Consider the following 26,335-nt stretch of genomic DNA (forward strand, 5'->3'; position numbering starts at 1 on the left):
AGGAAGTGAAGTGCTTTTTTGTAGCATTTGTTGTTGGTGCACTCTTCTGTTTTTTGCTGGTTTGTTGGTTGTTCATGTATCTAGTGTTATTTTGCTGCTTTGTTGGTTTTCGTCATTGTGTCATACTGCTGTTATGTTTCCTTAAGCCTTTGGCTTGAGGTAACCTCATTAATAGAATACACTCAGTGTTACCTTTCAAAAAAGGAATAAAAACATAGCAATTAAGGGTAATACAAGAAGTTTACCAGCATTAGCTTGTTGAAAATGGCATAAATATAATGTCTTTTTAATTTTTTATATTCTCAAAATATCTATTTAATTTGCTCTTTTCTCACGCCCTTAATAGTATAAATTTCACTCGACATATATATTTTCTAATTTATTTTGCATGTGAACAAAAGACTTGCACATCTATACACTAAACCTAAGTATTAAATAGTTGGATCTAAGCTAATTGCACATCTCTTTGTTGAGTTCCTTCAATAGGTTGGATTAGGCTCAATAGTTCTACCAAAGCCAAACCATTTATATGAAAGAATATCAAGAAATATTTACAGTAGTTAAAAGTACTAGATTTTCATGTATTTAAATGTAAATTAACATATAAGTACACAAATATGTATGTGCACATAGACTATGCAGCTTGAGTGAAAAAATAGATAGGTCGTAATATGTAGGACTTCAAGCCGAAATTCAGGCCAACTTCATGCATTTAAATATATGTATTTGTAAGATTTTATGTATTTTTTTTATACTTTAATATTTTAAATTAGTTGACATGATTAAAAAAAAAAAAAAAAAAATACATATACACAGCCTTGGGAAGACCGTGTTTCGGTTAAAGTATCATCTATTCTTAATTAACATAATTCAACTAAATTAATCTACTTAATACACAAGTTTAACATAGAGATGTGCAAGTATTTATCAATCTTGCACGCACATATGCACAATATATATACTGAAATGCAATATTAATTTCAAGTGAAAATTATAAATTTATCATCAAATGTGAATAAAATTAAGGAGAAGAAATTTAATCAAAACAAAAGTTTATAAGCTTAACAATTAGGGCAGTTAACATGTGGAGGGTTCTGCCACTAAAGTCATGAAGTATATGGTGGGAGCTACTCTTTATTTTCAAAAGATTAAAATGCTACTAATCACTAGCCTATTATGCTAATCATTTTTCTTTTCAAGATTCCAATGTGTGAGTGCGTTTTGCTCTTTCACATATTTTAAAGCAAAAAGAAGAACAAAGAAAAAGGAAGAATGGTGGAGTAAACCAAGAGAGAAAGAAAGAAAGAATAATGATGGAATATGTCCCATTGTCCCCCATTTGTATTCAACTTGTCCTCACTCTCAAACATGCAGATATGTCCATTCAAAAAGGAAAGCTTAAAAATTATTAATCAATTACTAATTTTCCAATGCACAAATTAACAAGCTGGAGGGGCACGCGTGCCTTTTTATTGTGAATCTTCATAACCCAGCACACCTAATTTCTTACAACAACACAAATCCCACTCACAATATCAATCCCATGCATGTTTCACACAAACATTCTTGGGATTTGGGGTTCATTAACACATACAAGCCAAGGAAGTAGAGGGGGATTTCATACGAGCCATGATGACCCATTAACCATTTTGCCTTGGACCCAAAGGAAACAAGTAACATGCCATATTGCCAGAACACCCAAATCATTTGAGCGGAAAAAACAAAACATATATGCCAATGCTTCTAATTCATTCAGGACATCGAGCCAGAAAACATTATTTCTAGAAAGAAAAAACAGAAAGAAAAGAAGCTAGGATATTCTAGCAGCTGCGGTACTGAAAATGCCAAAGATTGAAATTTGCCCGTGGGAGGTCGATTCAGCGGATCGATCATCATGCAGGTTCTCCAAATTGATCAGAAGAGGCTACGCTAGCTGAAGATGATACGTACTCAGAGTAGTTCATATCAATTAATTTCAAGCAAACCCGCCTTTGAATTCTCTCTGTAAACCATTGCAACAAATGATTCTCAACGTACGTACGCACGCACCAAATTAATAGTACAGCCTGCAGTGCGCCGCCTCGCGCCACCACGGGCACCCTGCGGCGCCGACGTGGTGGGGGGTGGCAGCACATTGGGGCTAATGATTAGAGTACTGAATATCGATCCTTAGAAGTTATAGCTCGCTAGCTGTGGATACGTACGTAGGTGATGTAGGCAGTAGCTAGGGAAGGTAGGCGTCGGCGGTGAGATCGAGGCATATAAAGAGGAAAGCGGAGGGAGGATGGGACTGGGAGGGCAGTGCATCTGATGGAAAGAGTGGGTTGTGGTTGTGGCTGTGGTTGTGGTTGGAGGGGGTTCGCATCTCAGAAGGGATATTCGGCGGCCACCTTCAACTCTTTGCTTAAATTTCTCCACGTTTGATCGATGGCCGCACCAGGTTTCGTACTACCTTCATTTTATTCTCATCGACTAATGATCGATATTGAGATTGTTCATGCATTGCTTTTAGCTTTTGGAGTACCACATAGCTCCTCCACCATGTGATACATTTTGGCACATGTGTGGACCAATCCTCCCATCTATGCTTCCTTCCAATGTGATCCATGAAGAATTCTTCGAGGTTAAGTTTCGTAGAATGTGTATTTTTAATAATAGAATGGTATTAAGTGTGAAAATTTTGATTTTATAAATAGATATTATTATAAAATAAATGAAAAAATATTTTCTATAAATTTATAGTGTGAAATAAATAATGGATAAATGTTTATAGAGTTTATCATAAAATATTTATAACTTTATTTTGTATGTTAGACAAAATAATATAAATTTTTGTATGAGTAATTTTCTTTTAAAAAATATTATATTCTTATACATTTTTCTTTTATTCAATTCGACATTTTGTACACCAAATGTGACTCATATTATTTTTTTTTTGAATTTTTGGACTTTAATTATTCCAATCTTTTTCATCAAGGAAACGAGAATTTTTTTAAAGTATTGGGAGAAATCGTAGATTAATGTGAATATTAGATACACAATAAAATTAACAAATATGATGTATCTAACTAAAAAAATAAAATAAAAATAGTGTGAGCTCGCTTGTGAATTACTGATAGCTATTGCTCTAAGAACGATATTTGACACCCTACATAAGGGTGATACCAATGAACTTTACCTCTAAAATCAAACTCAATTTGCTTATAGTTATCTTAATCAATCAATTCACACTACAATATATTGGTCCTTTAGCAACAAATAGGTAATGCAAAGACCTAGATAATCTAAAATGTATGAAAAGTGAGGATAAAAAGCCAAGCATAAGGATTTAGGTAATATAAAATGTATAAAAATTGAATAATTTTTTAAGAGATAAGAAAGAATTTTATTAAAACCAAAAAACATGGCAGTCAAGCAAGAAGCTTGATCCAAGACAACCACAACCATATAAAAATTGAATATTATATTGTTTTGGTTAAGGAAGAAGAGATAAAAGAAAAATGAAGAAATTACTCTAGTAAGTTATTTAATGAAACCAAATATGAGGCTTAAACTTAAATTGACAAATGAGGAAAATGTCAAAAATATGAGATTTATTCACAAAATTAGAGTTAACAAATTTAAATTTACATTAAAAAGAAAAAAAAAGTTATAGGAATTAATAACATCCCAATTGAAGTTTGAAAATTCCTAGGTGATAATAGAATTATATAGTTAATTAGTTTATTTAACACAATTTTATAAAAACAAAGAAAATGTCAAACGTGTGGAGAAAAACATTTTAATAACTATATACAAAAATAAAGGATTATTTTAAAATTGTAATAACTATTGTGGAATTAAACTTATGAAATATACAATGAAGATGTAAGAAAGGGTAGTTGAGCAAAAATTAAAGCTAGAAATAAGGGTATTAGATATTGGAGATGTGGCTCATATTGGTTGGAATGCATGCATCGGGAAAGCTTGATGAAGCAAAGAACAAGGCAGCTGAGCTATAGGAAGAAATCATCGACGGTTGGGTCGATGATTTTAGTCTGCAAAAGGAACAACTCTCAGTAGATAACCATCGACAGTTTTGTTCGGCACAGATCACGAATTTTGAATTGGGAGATCAGTAGATTGGGAGATTTCAGAGGATTTTCCTCTAGGGATTGCTACAGGAGTGTTCTAGATATAGTCTAAGTCCTCTATACGCATAGGGTAGATATATAAACTATATTTGTAACCCTTGATGTAAGCTTGACAATATGATACTGAAAATAATCCGTTTTCTCCCGTGGATGTAGGCACATTGCCGAACCACGTAATTTCGTGTGTAATTGATTTAATTGCCTTCCTTTATTCTCATTGTGATTGCTTATTTCTTATATTCATCGTTGAGTACTTGCATTGCTCGTTTTGATTCGAGTTGTGTGTGTGTTTTCGCCGCGCATTCGAATCAACAATTGGTATAAGAGCTATTGGTTACAATAAGTGAAATTTCTTCTACGAAGTTCGAGATTGGTAAGTTCGATGGAACATGAAATTTTAGAGTTTGGCAGAGGAGGGTTAAGGACGTGTTGGTGGAGCAAGGCATGGTGAAGGCACTATGCGGAAGGAAATCGGTGGAGACATGATTTTTGGTGAGAAAGCCATGGTACAATGTACTCAGGTAGATGAAGAGAGATAGGTGCCAAAAAGCTGTAGCATCAACGATCATGTTATGCAGGTGGCGTTGGATACTCGGGGCAAAAGTGCAAGGAGCTCTAGATCAGGAGATCATTAGTATCATAGCATAAACTACAACAGAAAGAAGATTGTGATACAGGTGGAGTTACAGACTCAGGGTAGAGATGACATCGTTCATATTGCAGGGAGTTTTAACTCGGGAGACCAACATGATCACAATGGGCCCAGATGCACTATCAATGTAATGCCCAGAACCCTTAAGCCCGGGTCCGATGCGTTATACCTGATAAAATCCCTGATAATCCATAATTAACATATACGCAGCGGAAAACATAAATATAGTCTCCCAATTATAATACAAGAATTTTCTAATTCTAACTATAATCTATAATAAATCACCCATCACCTGCATTTCCATAAATCTACATAACTCCCAAAACAATTCAGTATTTTCACAATCATTCCTTACTCAATAGCCTTAAAACATAAAGACATAAAATATAAATATTTACATTCCCAAAAATTAACATAGAAATATATCCTTTTCTTTTTCTATTTCTCAATAATGCTATAAAAACCTCGAGTTCTCAAAGTTCGACCTCGAGAATGTCCTGAAAAAGAAATACATTTATATTCGGGTGAGACACATCTCAGTAAGGGAAGAAACAATATATTAAACTCAGCGTGTGGCCATCATGAGATTATACATATCATTTTATAATATTTGAAAATCATTAACATAATACTGAAAGTCATTTTCTGAACCTAACAATCACATGCAAAGGTTTATCCATGAGATTACCTAAGGATAGGGGTGATTACCCGCCCATACAAGTAGCACCCCTCTGCTCTAATACTTAGGTAACCCGAAAGTCACTACTGAAGCATACCAGAGCACTCACCTTATTCAGTAAGCCCTCAAGTGTTAACTTGATCTCGTACTCACGCATTCAACAACAGTTTACCGGCAAAGGCCCTAAGGATAGGGAATTCTACCCGCCCATACAAGTAGGTTCCCTCTGCCCTAGTGCGTTATGCAGCTGCTGCCACATCTGAAACTATTAGTGCACTCGCCGTACTTAGCAAGCCTTCAGGCGAAGAGTGCGCCCCGCCCAAACATAACAGGTTCTACATACATAAACACTTCTAATATCATAATACATCATTCTTTCCATCATTATTTAATCATTCACATTCTTTCATGTTCATAACTTAGCATTTCCTTGTATTTCACTTTAAGTGACTCTTTCTCATTTGTATCATTCACATTTCACATTTTATTTCATTGCATTATCATTCCTTGTCATTTCATTCCATAACATTTTCATTTCATTCCTTTGTACTACAGCTGCTCTTTAGCTGTCATCAGTTAGTCCACATAGAAATGCGCTAGAATCTGTTATAATTAGTCCACATAGAAATACACTAGAATCTGCTAATTCGGCTTTCAGTTGTCCTATCTTTACATGATTGCATTTAACATACATATGCAACATTGTCCATATCATATTTTATTCTCATTGCTTTACTTACTTAACCTGCATCTCATACATTTAACATATAATTTGCACAGATTCTCATGCCACACAATTTAGTAGTAAAATTCATACATATTTCTCATAAAATAAGCCAACCCACATTTAATGTTTATATACTGAAAATACCTTTCATTCCTTACCTAATTACCCTCAAAATATTTTTCCACTTTCATTAGTTCATTTTCACATATACATACTTAATAAACAATCCTAAACTCGAAAAAATATAATTTAAACAGTTGGCATTTTAAATTTATACTGAAACATATACACGTACATATAACATAATTTATTTTTCATTAAATTCATAAAAATTTTGATTTAATATATATTTTTTCCCTTACCTGATTTCTTACACTACGCCAACAGGGACCACGAAAAGATGCTTGCGGCGCTCACCTGGACCCTGAAATTAAATTCTTAGTTCCAATAAATTATTTCTGAATAAAATATTATTTAAATATTCCCTAAGGTCATAATTCGTAAATAAATAATAATACCCGCAAATATACCCAAATTGCCAAATTTCCTAAATCCCACTCTCGTTTTGGAGTAGGGCCTAGAAAACCCCAATTGGAAATTTATCCATGTCAAAATGACAGCAATCGCGACTAGGACCACGTGGTGGTACCCGATCGCCGATTTAACAGTAGATTTAAAGCAAAATTGAGAAAATTGGGAAAAATTACCTTTTCCCAAGAGCAGTGCCTAAGCCGTTCCCATGAAAAATTTGCTCTAGTAGAAATGTCGGCAGCGAAACGAAGAATCCAATGGCACCTTTCATTTCCCGATCCGTCGCAAACTCGTTGAGAAATTGAGAGAAGGAGAGAGACGGAGATGGAGGTGGCTGCGTAGGAAAAAAAATATTCAGGGGGGGGGTGTGTCTATACTTCTTCTTCTTTCTTCTTTTACTATATATATATATTTTTAAATCCAATGTAAAAATGTTTAATTTAATAACTAATTATTTAATTATTTAATTTATCTTAATTTAATTTAATTTCTTTAATTTTAATTTTTTTTCTTTTTCCCACGCCATTCCTTTTATTTATTTATTTGTTATTATATTTATTTATTTTTTATTATTTCAATCATTTTAATTTTTCGGATCTTTGCAATCAAGTCACTGCCCAGGTATGAGTTTGATGATTTGATGTCTTATGCATTCATTACCACCATCAACATTCCTATTATTTTTCAAGATGTGGTGCACAAAAAAGGAAAAAATAAATGGATGGGTGTTATGGTGGAGGAAATGGAGTTACTGCATAAGAATTAGATGTGGGAGTTGGTGGAGCTTCTAGAGAGGAAGAGGGCGATAGGATGCAAGTGGATAATTATTTTATTGTTTTATATTGATGACATGTTAATTTGTGGGAATAATTTGACTGAGGTTAATAATAAGTAGGAAACTGTGTTGAGAAAAGAATTTGACATGAAGGTTTTAGGTGCGGTCAAGAAAATTCTTGGGTTGGAGATTCTCAAGGATAAAGCTGCAGATAGATTGGGGTCATCTTAGGGTGGCTTTGTGGACAAAAGTGTAGGGAGATTGTGGTTATAGTAGGGTGGTTTTATGAAGAAGGTGTTGGAGAGGTTTAACATAGTTAATGCAAAACCAGTCACCGGTACACTGTTGGTGAATCAATGTAAACTGTCTACTGCTCAATAACCAAGGATGGACGGTGATGTTTAGGACATGTCAAAGGTCCCCTATGCCAGTGCAGTGGGGTGTTTTGGCTGGCAACAAAGTAATCCATCAGTTGTGAGATTCGCGAATGCATACTACACAGGGACTTGGATGACAGGAGGTTTCAAAAATTGAGTTGAAGTACATGGCAGTGGCTGAGGCAGCCAAGGTAGCATTGTGGTTTTCAGGGTCTTTTAAGGAGCTGTGTATTTAGTTAGGTGGAGTTTCTGTTACCACAGATAAGTTGAAGCATCGCTTGGACTTGGTTAATGGCTCCGAGTGCTAGACGGGAGGTGGTCCTAATCTACTGTTCTGGGTGGAGTAGCGGGTTCTGCTTTCATATTTCTCCTAAGTGGTGAATATTCACCAAGGTGGAGATTGTTGGAGATGTGGTTCATATTGAGTGGAACGCATGCACTGGGAAAGCATGGTGAAACAAAGAATAAGGTAGCTGAACTACAGGAAGAAACCGTTGATGGTTGGGTTGACGATTTCAATTTGCAGAAGGAACAACTTTCGGTAGATAACCGTCAACATTTTCAGTCCATACCTTTGACCGTTTTCCTGAAAACGTTGACGATTTTGTTCGACGCATATGACAGATTTTTAACGGGAGATTAGTAGATTGACAGATTTCGAAGGATTTTTCTCTAGAAATTGCTACAGAAGCGTTTTAGATATAGTCTAAGTCCTTTGTACGCTTAGGGTAGATATATAAACAATATTTGTAACCCTTGATGTAAGCTTAACAATCTGATAGTGAAAATCAGCCATTTTCTCCCGTGGACGTAGGCACATTACCGAACCACGTAATTTCTTGTGTCATTGATTTTATTGCTTTCCTTTATTCTCATTGTGATTACTTGTTTCGTATATTAATTTCTAAGTTCTTTTATTGCTCGTTCTGATTTGAGTTGTGTGTGTTTCTGTTGCACATTCGAATCAACATTAGAAAATCAATTTGATTTTATACTTGGGAGATCTACTGGAGAAATTATATATATTAAGAAGATCAATAAAAAAGTATAGAGAAAAGAAGAGAGACTTTCATATGGTTTTTATTAACTTATAGAAAACGTATGATAGGGTATCTAGGGAAGTTTTATGGTGGGTTTTAGAAAAAAATGCGCACATAGTTGGTATATTGATGCCATTAAGGATATATACGATGAAGCAATGACTAGTGTTATGACTATAGGTGAAGAGGTTAGGGAATTTCTAATCACAATAAGTGTATATTAAGGATCTATTTTAAGCCTTTATCTTTTTGCCCTAGTGTTGGATGAACGTACTAAGAGTATATATATGCGCCTTATGATTGGTGCTCAATAGGGGTCTAACTCCAACAATACGTCCTTGATAGTTTTAAGGAGATAAACTAGTCCGAAAAAAGATGTTGACAATCCACAAGGATCCCTATGAGAAATGACTTTCAAATTATAAAGGGTCTTATTAGAAAGAGCTCTATTGTTAGCCAATATAAATGGAGATGACCTACCACACTTTATCAACTCTGAAGCTGTGAAAATATTTTGCTTGTTGTACTGTTTGCCTTTTTTAATAAGATCAATGAAGAAGGTTTTTCGCCTTTTTATTTTAAATTGTGGTTAGTATCTAGAGGGTGAAATGATTGTATTTTGATCAAATGATGAGTGGCCATCTTTGTCTAGCCAGTATACCTAAAAGAACCAAATAATGCATTAACTTGCAACTTGATAACCCATTTGAGCCTGAATTTAAACCAACTTTTTCTTAAAGTCAGTTTGCCAAAAAATAACTTGGATTTGGGTCTCCTAGTGCTTGACAATTCATTTGAGGCAATGGTTACTGCCAAAAGGATGGCAAGCCATCTTTTTTCTACCCAGAAGAAAGTCAAATAAGAAATCCTTTGCTAACCCTGTTGAGCCTAAAAACAATATTTGTTGAATACATCGTCAAAGGATCAGCCCCACACTGGGGCAATTTCAAAAATATTAACATAAAGCCCCAAGTGAGTCCAAAATAAAAAATGGAACTAAGATCCCTTTACAAAAGAAAAACAAAAAAATACAGTAAAAGAAGGGAAATACAAGAAAAAGAAAGAAAGGAAAACTGATTAGGGGCACACTTCATTGGTGATCCTTGACAAATGCTACATAGAGAAGTTTGATGACATTGAGCCATTAAATCTTTTCCTTTTTTTTGTCCGATACCCTTAGCCTACATAATGGTCTAAAATAAAAGTATTGACCTGATTGGTATGTGCCACTATCTCAAATGAATTGTCAAACTCTGGAGTTTGAACTACACTATGACCTGATCCTAATAAGGTAAGTAGGCAGCTTGTTCAAAGAACAAGTTTGATAAACCTTTTGTACCATAAAGGGGCATAAATGTCATTTTGAGGAGGGTTTTTGAGCCTTAGTTTTCCTGTTCTTCTGGAATCCTATACCCTAGTCTACGTTTCGTCCCATGTCTTAAAGCTCACCTTGAGATTGGAATACTAATAAAAATACCTGATAAGATGCTAGCTATAGTTGTAATTTAGAATGGAAAGATAGAAATGAGTTATAGAACACAAATCAAGATGGTACTATTGGAAGTTGGTGTCAAATTTATAGTGGAATAGTGAAGAAGTGGATGTAGCAAATGGGCAGTGTCGGTTCTACATTTTCCAAAATAAGAAAATGAAGAAAGCAAGTTTGGGGTTAAAAAAAAAGAAAAAAAGAAAAGGTGTTTGCCCATTGATTTGATTCTCTAAGTTAATATCAAGGCTGTACGTCATTTGAATACTGGTAAAAGCACTTCTTATTAAATATATATGGAAACTAGGTAAAATAGGCAGGTTTGAGCATTTCATTTATATTCTTTTACTAGATTGTATTATCTGATTGCATATTTATTGATATAATTTCAAAACTATTTAAACATTAAAAGTGTACTCCTTAGGGGAGTGTCATTGTTAGGAAAATTCAGTAAAACATTGGTTAATCAACATTCTTAAAATAAATAGGTCCAGTTGAATAACTTGGTCATAAGAAGACTGAAGCAACTATCATGCCAAGTTTTGGGAGGACAAAATCCAGGGGTATTCACATTAGGCAACACAAGTGGTATTTTTTGCTCAAGACCATCATTTTTTGAATAGGGGCATCATTGGCAAAACATGAACCTTCTTCTCTACAAATTGGAATTTGAAAAAAATGATAAGTGAAATTGAGATATGACAAAGAGGGGTTCTAGAATCTTGTCTGTTGATTAGATAAGCGTTGGTTCACGAGCATACCTGAAGAGAGAAATTGTGCATCTTCATGGATTGTATGCATAACATCAATAGTGATATGAAGCAATCCATATGCATTTTTGTAAAAATCATTGCATGAGTAGAGTTAGGATGTGTCCTCATGTAATGCATCATCATCTTCATATCATACAAATTTCTTGCATAATTTTTGTAAACAATGTTCATTCCATTGTTTACCTCTTCAATTCATTGTTTTTCACAAATTGGAATGATTTGCATTTTACTTCAAATATTTGGGGCATTAGTTCCCAAATCAAAGTAGTCATTTCCAAGTTATTCTATCTACTTCAGATGTTTTGGGCATTAGTTCCCAAAATCCGAGTTGTCAATTCCAAATTATTCTGTCAACTTCAAATGTTTTTGGGCATTAGTTCCCAAATCCGAGTAGTCCCTTCCAAATTGTTTTGTCTACTTTGCATACATGGGACATTAGTTCCCAAATCCAAGAAATTATTTCCAAGTTGTTTTGTCTACTTTGGATATTTGGGACATTACTTCCCAAATCCAAATAGCCATTTCCAAGTTGTTTTGTTTACTTTGTATGTATTGGGGCATTCGTTCCCAAATTCGAGTAGTCGCTTCCAAATTGTTTGGTCTACTTCAGATGTTTTGGGCATTAGTTTCAAAATCTGAGTAGTCACTTCCAAGTTGTTATCTCTAATTCAGATTTTTTAGGCATTAGTTCCCAAATTTGAGTTGTAAGAACCCGAACCAGGATATATGGATTTAATATTTGATAAATGGGTAAAGTGGTAATTTGGGCAAGCTTCGTCGACGAAGCCAGAGTTCATCGACGAAGTCCCTTTTGTTCTCGATGACGAAATTCAGTGTCTCGTCGATGAGGAGATCCCGAGGGATTTTGGAAAAATATAGAACCTTGGTTCGTCAACGAGGCCAACGTCTCGTCGACGAAGGTAATGGCAGACTCGTCGATGAGGACGCCAATTCGTCGACGAATCCACCCGAGTCAAAGGGCTATAAATATACAAAAGGGTTGCTTCCAAGCTAAGTTAGCTTAATATCTTCACTTACTCTCTCTAGAACTCGAAGCTCTCTCTCTCTCTCTCTCTCTCTCTCTCTTGATTTCTTCGTCATTCGTCATCGGAGTCATAAATATGATGTTACTACGAGGATCACGGAAGGATTCTCTATGTTTCTAGCGGATTGGAATCTAGTTTCGAGCAGTTTCGTGTTTCGGGCCAAAATCGAGGTAAGGCTCGATTTTCATTTCTGTTTCAGAATATGTATAGTAGTACGGATTGTAAGCATGTATTGTACTGTGGTTTGTAGGTTTTGGAGTCTCGGTTCATAGTTTTGGGGACCGTAGAGTTCGTAGTTAGAATTCGGGTTAAGATAAGGGGATTCAATTTATATCAGTTACTTTTTGAAATCGGGATCAGTAAGCTTGTAGGCTATGATCGTATGTATATTTTGGTATCCTATTTGGGGAAATCTATCGAGTAAAAATATTGGATTTTCGGATTACAGTTTTTGGGAAAATTAGGGATTTCAGATATCATCTCTGCTTTGTTTGAAAAACCGTTTGTTTTGTTTAAACTGTATTATTAAGATGATTGTTATCCATATTTGTATAAACTGTATACTTGAATTAGGAAACAATATGATTTTTTGTAAACCAAATAAATGTGGAATGTATGGTTGTATGTAATTATTCCAGGTATTTGTAAAACAACTATGTGGCGGCTAATTACCATACGCTGATGAGTATAGGAACGTGAGTTCCAAAATGATTCCAGGTTTTGTGAAATCGGTTAGTGGTGACTAATTACCGTACGCCGAAATAGTTATGTGGCGGCTAATTACCGTATGCTGTGCCATGTACCGGTGTGAAAATCGTGGGCGAGAGTGTCCGACTCTATATCTGAGGGTGTGAAATATCACTACGTATCCCGACTGGTTACCTAGGGGTGTAAGCTACACTGTATTGGCAATATAATCACTGTGAAGTTTCAGGTTTCATGGAGTAGTTGCATATTGGCAATGTAATCTCTGTGAAGCTTCGGGTTCATGGAGTAGTTGCGTACTAGTGTGAGCTACATTGTATTGGCTAAGGGTGAGCATAATTCGGGGAAACCCGAATTAACCAAATTAACCGATCAATTTCGGTCGGTTCGGTTTGGTTAAAAAATAGGTTGGTTCGGTTCGGTTATGGATGTACCAAATTTCGGTTAATCGGTTATCGGTTCGGTTAAGAGAAATTTTAATTCGGTTAACCGAATTACCCGAAATAATAATAAATTAAAATTTAAATATAAACTAATAATATATATATATATATACGCGGGATGGGGGAGAGGTGGGGGCAGTTTTATTAACCGTGTCTCTGTGCGGCTGTGCGCCTGTGCCTACATTTTTCTTGCCTCCAGAAACTGTTTTCCAAAGGCTGGCCTACAAAATAAATTGTTGTCCAAAGGTTGGCCTGCAAAATAAATGCACCACATATCCATGCCCTGGTGGTGGCACAATGCCACCTTAATGGAAAATATAGAAATAATCTCCGGCCAATTAATTGATGATTTGATGGGATCTGATGCAAGGAGGAACTTATTCTTTGTGATGAATGTTCCAATAACACAGCCAGGTCATTTCCCACAAATGAAAGCCATGAGATGATGAGGTCATGTCCATTGCTCTCTTAGAATTATGGAATTGAGTTGTAGTAACCCCACTAGAAGTCACCAGGGGGAATGCATTCCGTTTCTATGACTGCATATCATCTGGAAAACAGGATTTATAAATTCCACTTTTATAGATTAATAGTAAAATATTCTTTTTTATTAATAAAATTAATAGAAGCAAAATATCTTTTTTTAATAAAATTAATAAATGAGCCCCAGAATTGATAAAAAAGTTATAATTATAATCTATTTTTAATAATTAATTTAAAATAAATTCGGTTAATTCGGTTAACCGAATTACCCGAAAAGGTAATTCGGTCGGGTGAGGTTCGGTTAACATCTCTTATTCGGTCGGTTCGGTTAATAAAAGTCATTAATCGAAAATTTCGGTTAATTCGGTTAATTAACCGAATTTGACCGAACCGACCGTTTGCTCACCCCTAGTATTGGCAATGTAATCGATGTGAAGCTTCGAGTTTCATAGCGTAGTTGCGTATTAGTGTGATGACATTGACCTTATGTTTTGGGTATCATATGTACTGGAATGAATTTGTGAAAATACTGGAACTATATGGAAATGTTTTCGAACTGTATCGTATTGTATAATGTTATGTTTTGCGTAAAATAATACTAGTATGCCACACACTGATATAACCTGCTTTCTTCCTTACCGAGAGGTGTCTCACCTCGAATGTACGTACAATGTTTTCAGGTTCATCAGGTAGTCGTAATTAGCATCCTAGCAATCGGAAGCGGAGGTGTCATTAGCTACTGTTAGTACCTAATTATGTACGAGATTTTGTAATCGGGTTGTTGTGATGGTTTTTGTAGACACTCACAGTATGTACGGTGTTTATGGGATTGTATACCTTAGTATTCTATGGGTTCGTGTATCCTAGCTTTGTACAGACTTTGGTATGGTATGTTATATAGATAGATGAAACATTTTTCGCTGCGTAACTGATGAGTATGGATGTATATGTGTATGTGTATAGGGCATCTGTGTACCCCACGGGGTCAGACCCTCTTATTGTATTGTATCATGTATGTTTGAATTGATATAAAGACAGGTTAGGTTACTACATTCACACCTGGGACCCATCTACAGGTTCGGGGCGTGACACGAGTTGTCACTTCCAAGTTGTTCTATCTACTTTGGTTGTTTTGGGCGTTAGTTCCCAAATCCGAGTAGTCACTTCCAATTTTTTGTTGTCTACTTCAGATAGTTGGGGTATTAGTCCCTAAATCCGAGTAGTCATTTTCAAATTATGTTGTCTACTTTGGATATATGGGGCATTAGTGTAGAGACCCGAAGAATTATAGAAATTAAGTAAATAAAAGAAAGGAAAGAAAAGGATTTTTCAAAAGGGACTCAGTGGGGTCTCGTTGACGAACGCAGGACGCTCGTTGACGTGGACTCATGTCTCGTTGATGAGAACTTACCGAGAGAGGTTTAGCAAAGCTTGAATTTCATCGACGAGGGTTACGAGTTTGTCGACGAACTCTCTTCGTGGACTCGTTGATGAGGTGACGTATCTCGTCGACAAATCCAAACCTTATAAATATGATGAACTCGGGTTTTTCAGCGAGAATTTTTGCATGAAACCCTCTCTCTCTATAAACCTCATCTCTCTCTCTCTCTCTCTCTCTCTCTCTCTCTCTCTCTCTAGATTTTTGGCTTCGTTCTTCGCCGATTCGATGATCGGAAGCCGCCACGCTACTCCTGGGAAGATTCTTTTCAAGTCTGCTGGGGTAGTTCGTGGTTAAGCCAACTTGGGCACCAATCCAAAATCTAGGTAAGTTGGTTATTTTAAGTTATATAAGGTATTTGGTATTTCTTGATTGAGGGAAGTGTAGTAGATAGAATAATACTGAAGTTTTGTTGGGAAAAATGTAAATTTTAGGGTGTTGAGCTAGAAACACCACGGGGGTAGGTTTGGGTTTAATTGTGAGGTCTCAGTAAGCCAGGTAAGGGGATAAATTAAGTGAGTTCTTTTCATAAGATTATTATTTAATATACAACAATTATTTTTAGATAATATATATGTTTAGTACAGTGTTTGGGAAATACTATTGTTGAACAGGAAAACATATTTAATACGTTTTATTAGAAAATACGATTTCAGCTCATATTTTTATGATTAGAATTTTATTCCTATTTGTGTGGCGTGAGTATGATTTTATATGGAAATTATGGTTTACCAAATTATTATGTTTCCAAGAATAAGCATGTTATGACAATTTTAGGAGAACCTTAAAAACAATATAGGAATTACGGTTTTAAAACATTATGTTAACAGTACAGAAAGACCATGTTCAGTAAGTTATGTTATGTTTTATGCCGGCGTAGATGTTGTGATTCATATGTTACGTTTTATGCCGGTGTAGATGCCGTGATCCATATGCTATGATTTTTGCCGGCATAGATGTCGTAACTATGTACGTTATGTTAGAATTTATGAAAATACGAATGTGTCAGATATTTCTATGGAATATGGAAAACCTACGTATAAATGTATGAAATGTACTATATGTTATCAGAACCCGGATAGCTTAGTTTAGTTTTACGAAGCACGGTACCGTAGCTAAATGTTCAAGTTTATGTTAGTGCTACCACATATTTTATGTAGAGTGTGGGAGATGGTAGTCGATGTGGTTTTATAGGAGTGTCGTAGTTCCCCATATAGTTTGACACAGGTGGAACAGGTCCATCGTACTTACACAAATGGGTCCCAAGTATGAATATAGTAACCTAACCTATCTCTATATCAATTAAAACATACATGATACAATACCAAATGAGGGTTCGACCCCATGGGGTACACGGATGCCCTTACAATCATAAAGATACACATCCATACTCATCAGTTACACAGCGGAATACAGTCTTTCTATATATGTATAGTACAATACCAGAGTCTATACAAAGTTAGGATATACATTTCCATAATTACAAACATACCCCGGGTGTCTACAAAAACCATCACGACAACCTAGATACAAAACTCGTACCTAAACAGGCACTAACAAAAGCTAACGACACCCCCACTTCCAAATGCTAGGATGCTAATTATGGCTACCTGATGGACCTAAAAAACATTTGTACGTACATTCGAGGTGAGACACCTCTTAGTAAGGAAGAAAATAGGTTATATCAATGTGTGACATACCAGTGTTATTTTACGTAAAACATAACACTATACAATACGATACAGTTCCAAAACATTTCCATAAAGTTCCATACAGTTCCATATAGTTTCGGTATTTTCACTAATCCATTCCAGTACATACGATACCCAAAACATACGGTTAGTGTCGTCACACTAATATGCAACTACTTTATGAAACCTGAAGCTTCATAGCGATTACGTTGCCAATACGATGTAGCTCACACTAATACGCAACTACTCAATGAAACCCGAAGCTTCACAGCGATTACATTGCCAATACAGTGTAGCTCACACCCCTCGGTGACCAGCCAGAACGTGCTGGTGATATTTTACACCTTTAGATTAGAGCCGGACACTCTCGTCCACGATTTTGACACCTGTACATAGCATAACGTACGGTAATTAACTGCCACATAGCTGTTTCGGCATACGGTAATTAGCCGCCCCTAGCCAATTTCACAAAACCTGGAATCATTTTGAAACTCATGTTTCTATACTCATCAGCGTACAGTAATTAGCCGCCACATAGCTATTTTACAAAATACTTGGAACAATTACATACAATCATACATTCCACACTTATTTGGTTTACGTCAAATCATATCGTTTTGCAATTCAAGTATATAGTTTATACAAATATGGATAACAATCATCTCAATAATACAGTTTAAATAAAACAAATGATTTTCCAAACAAAGCAGAGATGATACCCGAAATCCCTAATTTTTTCAAAAATGTAACCCGAAATCCCGTATTTTACCTGATAGATTTCCCCAAATAAGATACCAAAACATACATACGATTGTAGCATACAAGCTTACCGATCCCGATTTCGAAAATAAACTGATATAAACAGAATCCCCTTACCTTAACCCGAATTCCAACTACGAACTCTACGGTCCCCAAAACTATGAACAAAGACTCCAAAACTTATAAACAACAGTACAATACATGCTTACAACCCATACTGCTACACATATTTCAAATCAGAAAGGAAAACCAAGCCTTACCTCGATTTTGGCCTGAAACCTGAAACTACTTGAAACAAGATTCTGATCCGCTAGAAACTAGAGAATCCTTCCTCGATCCTCACAGTAACGTCGGATTTATGAATCAGGCAACGAATGATGAGGAAATCAAGAGAGACAGAGAGAGATTTACAAGTTCTAGAGAGAGAAGGAAAGGATATTTTGAGATTACTTAGCTCCAAAGCAACCCATTTGGACATTAATAGCCCTTTGACTCAGCCGCCCTTGTTGACGAATTGGTGTCCTCATCGACGAGTCCGCCATTACCATCATCGACGAGCCCAAGGTTCTAGATCTTCCAAATTCCCTCGGGATCTCCTCGTCGATGAGACACTGAATTTCATCGCTGAGAACAAAAAGGACTTCGTCGACGAACTCTGGCTTCGTCGACGAAGCTTGACCAAATTACCACTTTACCCCTTTTTCGAGTATTTAATCCATTTATCACGAGTTGAGTTCTTACAACCTCTCCTCCTTACAAAAATTTTGTCCTCAAAATTTGCAATCTCTCATTACGAACACATTCATACTACCAAATATATATACACTCTAAGATGAATTGCCGGCCATTTATACACAGCCCCGTTATGATATATACATACTCTAAGAAGAACCAGCGACCATTTATATGCAGCCCCGTTATGATACATACATACTCTAAGAAGAACTGGCAGCCATTTATACGCAGCCCCGTCACAATACATACATACATACATACATTCCCTCACTTATGGCGGAGGAATATAGTGGTTACATACATACATGGCCTCAAGAGCTAGCTCACTTGAAAAATGTTAAAATGATGGGATGAGTCGACACTCAATAAGTGGAAATATGCTATTACTAGTGTGTGGCAACCAAGTTGCATATCAATAATAATAACATTTGAAACTGTAAAGCTGGAAAATCAGTATAAATAAATTTTACGTTAATCGTGGCTTAAAATATAACTGTATCATTTGAACTTTCTATCTTTCGTACTGTTAATATCATACTATATACATTAAATGCTGTAAAACTGTATACATATATATAACTATGCTTTTCCCTGAAAATTTGTATGTCATGATTTGACCCATCATGACAGGGTTGTGCGGCCTATAGGCGGGACTTAACGCTAGTTGGCCTCCAGGTAAGTCACTATACTCTACACTACCTCAGTTCGGCCAAACTACATCCACTCCTAAGCATGGATCTGGAACTGCTACCTTGTCAAACCAGCCCCCTCAACCCAATTGGGGATCGCCATCCTCTCCGAGCATGGTTTGACGGTACCCACACACTATCTGAGATATGTGGTTGCACTCTATTTTGTATATAGCAAAGGTACCATGCTTTGTAGACTATATCTGTCTATAATATCTCACTAGGGATCCGATACTATATAAATAATTATCTTTGCTGTTTTTATCATGTTTCCAAAATAACCATAACATTATAATTCTGTATTGTAAATACTATAGTATCTGAACAACATGTCTATAGCATCTTGATGCTATAACTATATATTCTATCTGTATCAACTGTCTGTATAAACTGAGTGTTATGGCATTAGGAAAACATGACATTCTGTAAATACTGTATATACTGATCTATGTAAACATTTGTGTACATGTATATATATCTGTCTGTGTAAATATCTGAATATATACTAATATGAATAAAATTGTAGATGTACATATGCTTGTATATACTATATAACATGATATTCTGAGAAAAACTGCATAAGATTCTATATCAGATAATATCTACTCAAGCCACACATTCTTTAATACTCTTATTCTATAAAACTGTATAATAACAGGTATACATGCATATAAAATCTCTAATAATATAAGTAAAATCTCCTAGCATAGTATATTTCCCTTACCTAGTTTCTGAAAAGCCCTCATTGAACTCTGACCCTACACCCGTAGGGTTCTCCACTCAACACCCTGAAAGCGACATCCTTCAGAACAAAACATCAGTATTTTCTTACATACAACATTTCCTATAACCGTAGGGAAAACAGATTTTGAATAAAACACCTTACCCTGAATTTGGGATGAATTCCAAACTAACTCCACCAACAATCAGCTCCAGCAATCTCGTAGAGAACTTCACCAGGAAAGTCGTGGTGGCCTCGAATTTTAGATCCGGCAAGAAACGGACCCAAAATCGAAGAGAGAAGGGGTGGAAGACGTTTTAGAGAGAGAGAGAGAGAGAGAGAGAGAGAGAAAGAGAGAGAGAGAGAGAGAGAGAGAGAGGGGTTTTCTTGTGCTGGAATTCTGTTAAAAATTTGTGTTTTCATTATATATAGAGCCGGATTCATGGATGAGACACGTCATCTTGTCGATGAGTCTTTAAGGAATTTCGTCGATGAACTTCCTCCTTCGTCGATGAATTTTAGACTGCCCCAAAACCTCTCTCAGTATTTTCTCATCGACGAAACCTGTCCTCGTTGATGAGCTCCCCTTATATCCTCATCGACGAATCTCCTGTATTCGTCAACGAGATGCTGATAAATTCGTTGGGTTATTACAAAACCTACTTCTCAACACCTAACCTATCAATCTAGCATTCTTATCCTAACTAATTCCTATACTCTGGTATAAATCATCCCTAAGTTTTCAGAATCCCAAAATCTATTCCTTTGATACCAAAATGTAATGTCCTGAACCCTTAAACCCTATCTCGTGCATTATACCTGAAAATCCATAAATAAATACCATGTACGAAGCTGAAAACATAACTATGATCCTTAATCATTAAAATAAATACCAGAGTTTACTATTTCCATCCATGATTCATAATTAACCATTCATCACCTGTAATCTTATATATCCACATATGTCCAAAAGCATTTGGTATTCACAAACACCAGTATGTTCCAACCTTCCATAAAATCCAAAAGACTTAAAACATAAAACCTGAAACATAACTTATATACATCCCAAAAACATCATCAAAATGTTTATACCCTTCTCTTTCTATAACCCCAAAAATGTAATATCCAACTCAAGCTCTCTAAGCCCGATCCCGAGGAGGTCCTGAAAAAGAATAATTTCATATTCGAGTGAGACATATCTCAGTAAAGGAAGAAACAATATATACTAAAACAACGTGTGGTCAACATGAGATTTATAATTAACATATTAATATCATTTGGAAACCATTAACATAAATTCTGTATAAAATTTCTTGATCCTATTCAAACACATGCAAAGTATTTACCCACAAGACTACCCAAGGATAAGGGTGATTATCCGCCCATACAAGTAGCACCCCTCTGTTCTGATACATTAGGCAACCCAAAGGTCACAATTGAAGCATACTAGAGCACTCACCTTACTCAATAAGCCCTCAGATGATAATTTAATCTCGTACTCACACATTTCATACAAATATTTACCAGTGAAGGCCCCCAAGAATGGGGAAATCTACCCGCCTATACAAATAGTTTCCCTCTGCGCTAGTGCGTTATGCATCTTACCATTACATCTGATACTACTAGTACACTCGCCTTTCTCAGCAAGCCCTCAGGCGAAGAGTTTGCCCCGCCCTAACGTGACATATTCTACTAGTATAAATACTGATAATATCATAATACATTATTCTATCTGTTATTATTCAACCATCCATATTTGTTCATGTTCATAACTTTAGCATTTCGTAGCATTTCACTTTACGTAACCTTTCATAGTTTACATCATTCACATTTCACATTTCATATCCATTTCATTTACATTTCCATTTAATTTCATTCATTCGTACTATAGCTACTTTTAGCTATACATCAGTTAATCCACATAGATATGCGCTAAAATTTGCTGACACAGTTCCTTTTAGTTGTCATCAATTAGTCTACAGCTCCTTTAGATGTCATTGTATACATGGTTGCATTATCAACACAAGCAACATAGTCTTTATAACATTTCATTATCAATGCATTACTTACATAGCCTGCATCTCATATATATAACATATGTTCACACTACATTACTATCCACTCATGCCACACAATTTTACAGTAAAATTCATACATTGCCTATAAAATATGCTAACCAACATTTAATGTTCATATACTCAAAATATCTTTCATTTCTTACATAATTATCCTAAAAATATTTTCCACTTTTATCAGTTCATTTTCACATATACATATCTAAATAAGCAGTCCTAGGCTCATAAAACATAACTTACATGGTTGGCATTTTATACCCCCATAAAACATATATACATATATATAACATAGTCCATTTTCATTTAATTTATGAAAACCTAATTTAATATATTAATTTCCCCTTACCTAAATCCTTGAACTACACCAACAGGTATCCCAAATTGATGCCTGTGATGCTTACCTAAACCTTGGTTCAAAAACCCTAGTTTAGTTAAATAAACCTTAAATAAACTATTATTTCTGTATTTTATCAACTTATAAACCTTAAATAAACTTTTAAAAACCCAAAACTGAGAATCCAGACCCTTACCTCAACTTAGGAGTGTTTCCTGAAAAGCCCAGTTTAAGAAATTGATCCGTTAGATGTGTAAAGAATCTTCCCTAGAACACCGTAGCGACTTCCGATCGTCGATTTGGGCTGAATCCGGGCTGGATTCTAAGAGAGAAGGAAGAGAGATGAGTTTAGAAAGAGAAAAATGGAGAAGAACTGAATTTATTTTCCAAGAAGCTTCCCTATTCCTTTATATACTCGTTTTGCCACGTGGACTCATTGATGAGAAGATAGGACTTATCGACAAACCACTGAAGAACACTCGTCGACAAGGCCGTAAGCTCATCGACGAGTTTTAGAACAGCCCAAACCCTCTAGATTAATCCTCGTCGACGAGACATGCATGCTCGGCGACGAGGCTCACGCGATCTCTCGTTGACGAGAAAATCCTGCTCATCGACTAGTACCCGCTTATTTGTCCTTTTTATAATTTATTTTTCCTTCCTTCCTTTTCCCCTTTTTACTTTTATTATATTTCTTATTATTTTAAATAATTAAATTTCTCCAGGTTATTACATTCTCCCGTCCTTAAAGAAATTTCATCCTCGAAATTTTCACTACTAATCCATTCTTTCATATCATTAGAATTCATTAACTCATACAGTTCAATATATATATATATATATATATATATCACCATATACTTTTGCATCATCAATAATAAAATCATCATATAAACTTCTCATTCTTCGATAACTGAATTAATTTATAATTTCCTTAATTATAAACCCATATATGCTTCTTTAATGGCATCCTCCTCAGCTTGAAGTGTATACAATCGGGCTGGAGCACCTTTCCCAAGTGGTGCCTGTGTTTTCCTCGGTCCAGGTTTTAAACAAATACCATCGGCAACGGTTCCCGACAATTTTTCTTGATATGCCCTGACTTATTGCACCTGAAACAATTTGGAGTGCCAAACTAGCATTCACCCCTATGCCTTTTATTACATTTCTAGCATACATAGTCCACTGCCTCTTTTCCTTTCTTCCCTGATCCATGACTAATCTTGGCCTGAAAATTAGATGGTGCTAGCCTCTTCTTCTGCTCTAAAGGCTCTGTGCTGCTCTGGATACTCTTGTCCAATACCAAAGCTTTATCAACTAATTCTGAGAAAGTTTGAACCTGAAACCCCTCCACCAACTTGTATATTTTGCGCCTCGGGCCTTTTTCAAATTTCCTAGCCTTCCTTGCCTCATTTGGGATCAGAAATCGAGCAAAGTGTGATAGCTCCACAAATTTCGCTGCATATTCTACAACAGTCATCTCCCTTAGGTTAGATTAGTAAATTCCTCAATCTTTTCCTCCCTAACCGAAAAAGGAAAATACCTATCAAAGAAGAGCTCCTTGAATCTCTCCCAGGTAAGAGCTATCTTTTCCAGCCTCTAGTCCTCTAGTAGCTTCGCAGAAAGCTACCAGCATTTTGCCTCTCCAATCATCTTGAATGCAGCATAACAAATCTTCTGCTCATCCGTGCAGTCGAGTACAACCATAATCTCCTCTATTTCATATACCCAATTCTCTGTAGCTATTGGATCAGTTCCTCCTACAAAGGTCGGAGGGTTCATCATCATAAACTCCTTAATGCTGCAGCCCTGACCTACAGGTAGACAGTTTGGTTCTCCAAGATCCTTCTTCATCTTTGCCCTAACCGAGCGGACTATACCCCGCAACATCTTGGAGGTATCCTCTTCCTCCTTACTGGAAGTATCTAAACCTTCCCTTCCTTCAGCCTCTATATTCTCATCTTCATGATCCATCCTGAAAATAGGATAGAAAATAGATAAGAATTCCATATTATAACTCCAACAACATAATTATATAATTTAAATCCAATATACATCCAAGTTCTCTATATAAGAACCAGTCTCACAATTCAGAAACGAAATCATCTAAGGTTGACCGTGACTTTTCCAAGGCCGTAGACTACTTCAGAAAAAATCATAGGAAATCTTTGACATACTTTCGCCTCTAAACTACAAAACAAAATCATATACTTCCCTACACCCAACCTACTTGTCAACACCTAACCTATCCATCTAGCATTCTTATCCTAACTAATTCCTATACTCTGGTATAAATCATCCCTAAGTTTACAATCCTAAAATCTATTCCTCTGATACCAAAATGTAATGCTCCGATCCCTTAAACCCGGTCTAGTGTGTTATACATGATGATCCATAAATAAAATACCAAGTAAGCAGCGGAAAACATAACTATGATCCTCAATCATTAAAATAAATACTAGAGTTTACTATTTCCACCCATGATAAATAATTAACCATTCATCACCTGTAATCTCATATATATATATATATATATATATATATATATATATATATATATTCGGTATTCACAAACACCAGTATGTTCCAACCATCCATAAAATCTAGAATACTTAAAACATAAAACATGAAACATAACTTATATACATCCCAAAAACATCATCAAAACCTTAAAATGCTATATCCAACTCGAGCCCTCTAAGCTCGATCTCGAGGAGGTCCTGAAAAATAATAATTTCATATTCGAGTGAGACACATCTCAGTAAGGGAAGAAACAATATATGTTAAAATAGCTTGTGGTCAACATGAGATTTACAATTAACATATTAATATCATTTGAAAACCATTAACATAAATTCTGTATAAAATTTCTTGATCCTATTCAAACGCATGCAAAGTATTTACCCACGAGACTACCCAAGGATAGGGGTGATTATCTGCCCATACAAGTAGCACCCCTCTGTTTTGATACATTAAGCAACCCAAAGGTCACAACTGAAGCATACTAGAGCACTCACCTTACTCAGTAAGCCCTTAGATGATAATTTAATCTCGTACTCACACAGTTCGTACAAATGTTTACCAGCGAAGGCCCCCAAGAATAGGGAAATCTACCCGCCTATACAAACAGTTTCCCTCTGCCCTAGTGCATTATGCATCTTACCGCTACATCTGATACTACTAGTGCACTCGCCTTTCTCAGCAAGCCCTCAGGCGAAGAGTTTGCCCCGCCCTAACGTGACATGTTCTACTAGTATAAATACTGATAATATCATTGTATATTATTATATTTGTTATTATTCAACCATCCATATCTGTTCATGTTCATAACTTTAGCATTTTATAGCATTTCACTTTACATAACTTTTCACATTTTACATCGTTCACATTTCACATTTCATATCCATTTCATTTACATTTCCATTTCATTTCATTTTCATTTCATTCATTCATACTACAACTTCTTTTAGCTTTACATCATTTAGTCCACATATATATGCGCTAAAATCTGCTAACACAGCTCCTTTGAGCTGTCATCAATTAGTCTACAACTTCTTTTAATTGTCATTGTATACATAGTTGCCTTATCAAACACAAGCAACATAGTCCTTATAACATTTCATTATAAATGCATTACTTACATTGCCCGCATCTCATACATATAACATATGTTTACACTGCATTACTATCCACTTATGCCACACAATTTTGCAGTAAAATTCATACATTGCCTGTAAAATAAGCCAACCAACATTTAACGTTGATATACTCAAAATACCTTTCATTTCTTACATAATTATCTTGAAAATATTTTCCTCTTTCATCAGTTCATTTCCACTTATACATAGCTAAATAAGCAGCCCTAGGCTCAGAAAACACAATTTGTATGGTTGGCATTTTATACATATATAAAAACATATATACATATATATAACATAGTCCATTTTCATTTAATTTATGAAAACTTGATTTAATATATCAATTTCCCCTTACCTAAGTCCTTGAACTACACCAACAGGTGTCCCAAGTTGATGCCCGTGATG

Source organism: Malania oleifera, chromosome 2 (assembly GCF_029873635.1).
Source record: "Malania oleifera isolate guangnan ecotype guangnan chromosome 2, ASM2987363v1, whole genome shotgun sequence".
Lineage (NCBI taxonomy): Eukaryota > Viridiplantae > Streptophyta > Magnoliopsida > Santalales > Ximeniaceae > Malania > Malania oleifera.